This window comes from Octopus sinensis, linkage group LG16 (assembly GCF_006345805.1).
Source record: "Octopus sinensis linkage group LG16, ASM634580v1, whole genome shotgun sequence".
NCBI classification, from domain to species: Eukaryota; Metazoa; Mollusca; class Cephalopoda; order Octopoda; family Octopodidae; genus Octopus; species Octopus sinensis.
The window spans coordinates 40505431-40512202 of record NC_043012.1 but is presented as its reverse complement, the minus strand read 5'-3'; the positions used below and the strand labels follow the sequence as shown (position 1 = coordinate 40512202).

At 38.1% G+C, this 6772-nt stretch overlaps 1 long non-coding RNA gene across 1 annotated transcript in view; it reads right to left on the bottom strand.

Annotated features, from left to right (window-relative positions):
- Positions 1 to 1764: 1764 nt before the first annotated feature.
- LOC118766615 overlaps positions 1765 to 6772 on the bottom strand; it is a 27679-nt gene continuing 22671 nt past the window's right edge. Inside the window, exons 2-3 of the long non-coding RNA XR_005002553.1 lie at positions 2306 to 2315; positions 1765 to 1775 (exon numbers count right to left, since the gene is read on the bottom strand). This is a non-coding gene — a long non-coding RNA (uncharacterized LOC118766615). The remainder of the gene's footprint in view (positions 1776 to 2305; positions 2316 to 6772) is intronic.

Sequence of the window (6772 nt, the reverse complement as noted above, 5' to 3'; positions counted from 1 at the left end):
TATATATATATATATAATATATATATATATTATATATATATATATATATATATATATTATATAAAACCTGCTCTCGCAAAAAACTGGTTGCACAATTAATTTCCAATAATTATATGAAACCGGAAAAGATCTATTTTCAGAATAGTACATAACATAATAAAAGGAAAAATTACACAATTAATTAGTCTTATTCCTGCTTATATTTAAACTCATTATTATTCCTGTTGCTATGAATAATTCTCCTAATTTTCGCACAGACTTAGTAAAAACACAACTAGGTTATAGTTTTATATAGCATTACGTCTTTTCAATGGTTCTGCACGATTTCTTTGAAAAATTATGGTTTTGTTTACCGACGCATCTGACCATTTATGGCGTGTATGCGGGATTTTTGCGAAATTTCACATGAAAAATAAATGAATGTTTACTCATCAAAATATATAATTTCCCTGTAAGTAATTAGGTCTTTCGCTGGTAGATGTATATAAAAATATACATACACGTGCGGCGTTTATCAAAAGACAAACAAAATTCGAAGTGTTTTGTCTTTACGTAGTGTATTGTTAAGCAGCAACAGCAAACGGAAATATCAACCGTGATATTGCGACAGATTACAGTACATGTCTTCTTCATCTGCATCTCCTCCTCCTCCTCCTTGCCGCCACTATCACGTGACGACGAGTGTTTCTGTACGTGACATAATTTCAGAACCTCTAAAAGCCAAGCTGTTCGATTCCTTACAGCTATGAATTATTCGTTATTTTTATTAATCACTAAAACCTGCGAGTAATGAAAAACCTTCATGCCAAATTTGGTATTATATCGCTGAAAAATTTTTTTTTAATCGGAAGGGTCTTATAGGTAGTGATAGTGGGTGGGGGAGGGTACAGCCCCCATATGGACGAGGGCCAAAATTTGACCCCGCCCCAGACACACACTAGAACTTTTCCCAAGTAATGAAAAACCTTCGTACCAAATTTGGTACAGATTGATCCAGCCTTTTGGCCGTGCAGAAAGGAGACACACACACACACAGTGAATTTTATAGATTAAATATACAAGTCTCAATGGCTGTGTTGTCATTTCATGTTTGAATACATTACTTTGAATCTGTCCCCAGTCAGTATTTATTCATACAGCTGTCACTATCACAGGAAATGAACTATACACACACACACACACACATATATATATATATATTGCCTCAAACTTTCGATTTTTTTTCTTTTTATAGCTTCCATTGTTACATACAATCATACACACACGATACACGACACACACACAATAGTGAGTGAGAGAGGGGCAGAGAGTGGGGGGAGACTGACTAACACCGCTTCTGCGTCACTTTGGCGACATTTTAAATGCTCCGAGAGGAAGTTCCAACGCAGATGTCACATATCTTCAGCAAGGCCTTCAACAGAGATGAGCGCAGGATATTGCTGAGAAAACTATCCACGACTGCGATCTACAGAAAGCACAACAAATGGATTAAATGTCTTCCGAGAAACAGAACCTAACATGCTGGGATTGATGGAATTCCGGTGACCCCCCCCCCCGCCACTAGTTTACCGTGTTCCGCTCACTTCCATTTATTATTATTCATGTAAAAGATCATTGCAAACAACGCCAAGCACTCGAACTGACAAATATTTGCAGATGATTCTAAGTTTCAATGAAAGTGAACAGAATCGGTCACCAGACACAACTCCGATTTGTTTCATCTACTTTGACTTAATGACCAAGGGAAAAAAAACATGCTTGTAAACGTGGAAAAACTTGATCTCATACGCCGTGGAAAAGAGCTGCGCTCCCCCCTTGAAAAAACTTCAGGTAGCGTTAAACCATACCAGATATTTAGGTGTCGCTGTGGACAACAACCCAATCTGGAGTGCACACATCAACAACGAAGTCGATATCACGTACAGAACGCGCTCCTGGATTTTTGGAACATTCCAATCTAGAGATTATGATGACATCGCTCTTATCTTCGTTTTCACGGCCACCCCTTCAATGCTGTTACTGTGGTCTCAGGACACAAAACGAAATACGAGAATTAAAGCACCACAGGAGTCGAACTCGTTCTTTCTCTCTCTCTCTCACACACAACAACAACAATAAGCAAGAGCACTCGGAGAGCACAAACTTCTGCTATGGCAACACCAACGATTAGCCAGAGATTCTTTTTAAAATGAGAATGTCTAAAATAAACTCGAATGCTCTCACAAACGAGAATACTGAAAATGAACCCGATAGCTTTCAAAAATTAAGTAAAAAAAACCCAGAAAAAAACAATCTTCTCCTCAACGAAAATCGAACTTATATCACATAATATTGCGACGCACCAATTTTTTTTCTTTTGTTAACCTAACCCGGTTCAGCTTTATCGCAAAAGAAATTTTTTAAAAAAATAAATAAAGATCCCATAACAGTTAAATGGTACCTGGACGACACCAGGCTAACCACCGACATAAGGATACATCTTGCTCAACAACAATTCCAAATTCGAGAGGACTTCGGGGTTCCAACATAACTGGCCCTCCGTCGGTTACGAAGACGGGAGTTCCACTTGATCCGATTCAGCGGAACAGTCTGCTCGTGAAATCAACGTGCTAGTGGCTGAGTACTCCACAGACACGCGTATCCAGTGGGACTGAACCCGGAACCATGTGATTAGGAAGCAAGCGTCTTACCACACAGCCACCGCTGCGCCTAAGACTAACATTATGTAAAATAGTTAGAAACATGAGAGATAGAAGTCAATGTAAATCGGTAGATTGGAATTATTGCTGAACGATAATAATGAAAAATCAACAGAACTTACTAGATTTGGTTATTCCATTTCTTCTTCACTGGCATATTCAGGAAATGCTGTACCCTATCGAAGATAAATAAGCCAAGTTTATGATGATGAAATTTGACTCGGAACGGACGAAACTGAAACAAACAGAGTGAAGCATTTTGTTTACATTCTAACGACTAAAGTAGGAAAACGAGTTCTGTCTTAAGAATAAACAAGAACGAAATTAAATATTGAATTCAATGTTTAATTGTTTGAGCTTCTCAATTAATTCTGTTCCAATATTTAGAACGACTTAATGTAGTAAAAGTCTTTCATTTCACGACATTCTCCGTTGCATCGCAAAAAAAAAAAAATGAATGACATTTTGCGTCGTGGTCGACGACGGAGCGATAAACACTGACTTATCTGCTTCTGCAATGCCTGGGACGTTTCTAGAAGAAAATATTTAGCCCCAAGTACACTTACCTCTTCACCTTTCATGGATACACAACGAAGGAAAGATGAGTCGTCGTTATATTCTCAGCATCCATGGAACCGCAGGGGATGCCAGGTATTGATTAAATGCTGGTTAAACATAACCGCACATATATGGAGAAGAATGTATGTGAAATTACCAACGTGACATGTTGGGAAGGTGACCAAAATAAATATATCAGATTATTTTTTGATATCTCAGATCTTCCAACTGTTATTGTCTTAAAAGATAGGTATTAGCAGATATATTGCTTTGGGCGGAATTTGAACTCAGAGCGCAGACAACTAGAACTAATAATACACGTCACCCTTTCAGAAGCATTTTTTCTTCTTAATATTAAATACAAAAATACAGATAAAATGAGTAAATTCGATTCCTGTTCAGTTAGTTGATAATTCAATATAACTTGTAAGAGTTTTATCTTTAAATAACCGAGTAATTCATAAGAAACTTGTAAGCCTTCGGCCTTTTGCCATGTCTAAGCATGTCGTCCATAATAGATGCAATCTTTTATTGAGGAAAGACGTGAATACCAACAAAGAATTGCATTGGTCGAAATTCGTTTTCCTACAATTTTCTATTTATACCAATACAAAACGACAGTGAATAACATTTGTCTGTTAACTAAAAAAACAAAACAAAAGATGAAAAGAAAGACGCTAAGAAATAATGTTAATTTAATAACTTGAAGTAAAAAAAAAATGGCCTATTTGTTTCTTGCAAAGATGATCCCTTTGTATAAGTTCGGTTACATACGAGCAAAACTGTCCTATCTAATACATACATAGAGTAATCCCTCGCCATATCGCGGTTCACCTATCGCGGTTTATTACTTAAGCTTACGTCGATTCCTCGTTGGTGTTGTTTCGCATTTATAATTAAATAAATATATACAAATTAATAAAAAATAAAAATATGCAGTATTGTTCCTACTTCACGGATTTTCACCTATCGCGGAGTGTTTTGGAACGTAACACCCGCGATAGTCGAGGGATTGCTGTATTCCTCGGCAGTATTTGAACACAGAACGAAAAGACGGAGGAAATGCCACTCAGCGTTTTTCCCGGTACGCTAACGATTCTGCCAGCTCGCCGCTTTTATCAAAGCTTTTAAAATCATTTCTATTATAGGCACAAGGCCTGAAATTTGGGGGGAGGGGTAAGTCGATTACATCGACCCCAGCGCGTAACTGGTATTTGTTTTATCGACCCCGAAAAAATGAAAGGCGAAGTCGACCTCGGTGGAATTCGAACACAGAATTTGAACACGCCCGTCGTGCTAACGACTCTGTCAGCTCGTCGCTTTTATCAAGCTAGAAATAATAACATCTAATTATAGGGTTAAAAAAATCATTTGGGATGGGAAACGTCGAAGGGCTTCCTGTAGGATTCGAGCCTACATCAGCTGCAGGCATGACAAGTGTTCTACCATTGGACCAAAACTATCCTCCGCATTACTCTATCCATTTTAGAATCTTTGTTCTTACTAATGAGAGCTTGTAAAAAAAAAGAAAGAAAAAAAGAATTATTTCACGTTCTCTCGAAGTTTCTAAATTCTTATGACGTCAACAACAAAGGTGTTCGTGTACTCAAAGTTGCCAAGCAACCTCTTTAATTTAATCAAAAGACTCCTGGATCGTGCCTGACCTGAAGTTAAACAACAACAGCAACATCAGAACGATTGTTCACAATGCATTTCTCTGTGTAACAATTGAATTTATCAATTATGGGCCGGCCATATTTAATACTGTGATCACTGACCTCTGCTCGATCATGGCCGACTTGGGGGTTAACCATCACGTGATGAGGGTATGAATTACTAACGGTGTTTCTAGATATTGAAGTTTGCTCATTTTGTTTAAATTAATTGATTAATTGTGTTTGGTCAGAAACTAATTAAGGAATTACAAAGAGATAATTAATTACCTTGTCACATCAAATGTACATTAATTAAAATTTTGGCAATGAATAATTAATTAAATAAATGGACTGGATCATGTATCTTGTTGTACCTGAATTACACACACACATATATATATATATATATATACTAGCATTAAAGACCCGTCGTTGCCGGGTCATAGTGCTAGTGCATGTATATATGTGTATATATATGTGCACATATTACATGCAAATCTATATACATACATCTACACATATGTGTGCCGTATGTGTTCCCCCCAGCTGGACGGGACGCCAGCCCATCGCAGCGTTACTCAAGAAACAAGAAGAGAGAGTGAGAGAAAGTTGTGGCGAAAGAGTACAAGGGTCGCCCCGCCCCCTGCTGGAGCCTCGTGGAGCTTTTAGGTGTTTTCGCTCAATAAACACACACACAACGCTCAGTCTAGGAATCGAAACCGCGATCCTCCGACCGCGATTCCGCTGCCCTAACAACTGGGCCATTGCGCCTCCACCAGTGACATATAAAGTCAGAACATAAAGCCGGAACGAAATACCGCTGAGCATTTTAACTAACTTGCTAACAGTTCTGCCAGCGCGCCACTTTTCAGCATGTATAAATGAATATATTATGGACAATATGCAAATGTTTATCAAATCAGCTGCAAACGTAAGTTGGAGAAAACCAGAGAGATCTCTTGATAAACAAAATGTCGACCTGAGATCGCAGATAAATTACAACATTATGGAAAAGTGTAGCAGATACAATGAGGAAAAATCGAATTCCTATATTAAAATCTTATAAATTCCTATAACCAAAATCAAAGAAAGTAATATGTTTTGGATCAACGTCTTAGACTGTAGGAAAAGCAAGCCAGAAAGAACACAAGACTTTCGAGTTGTTGTTAACAAACATTTCCCGTAAGACCAAAATGTAACAGAAGCCATTTTGTGTAAACACCGCTTTAATGGAAATTAACTCGGAGAGATTATTTCTTAATTGCATCAAAATTATCTCCTCTTTTTTTCCTTCACAGTTGCTCAAAAGTACCATTAAGTTCTGGCATTTTCTAAGTATGTGTGTGTATGTATGTATGTATGTTGTGTGTGTGTGTATATATATATATAATAACACTAATTCTAGGATGTAATTCATAAATATTTAATACGTCCCTATGCGCATTACCATAAACGAATTTAAAAGATATATATATATATATATATTGTGGCACTCCGTCGGTTACGACGACGAGGGTTCCAACTGATCCGATCAACGGAACAGCCTGTTCGTTTTAATTTACGCGCAAGTAGCTGACCACTTCACAGACACGTGTAACCTTGGCGTAGATCTCGGGGAAATTCAGCGTGACACAGAGTGTGACAAGGCTGGTCTTTCGAAATACAGGTACAAGAGAAACGGGAAGAAAGAGTGAGAGAAAGTTGTGGTGAAAAGGTACAGCAGAGTTCGCCAACACTCCTTGCCGGAGCCTCGTCGAGCTTTTAGTATTTTCTCTCAATAAACTCACAACGCTCGGTCTGGGAATCGAAGCCACGATCCTACGAGCGCGAGTCCGCTGCCATAATCACTGGGCCATTGCG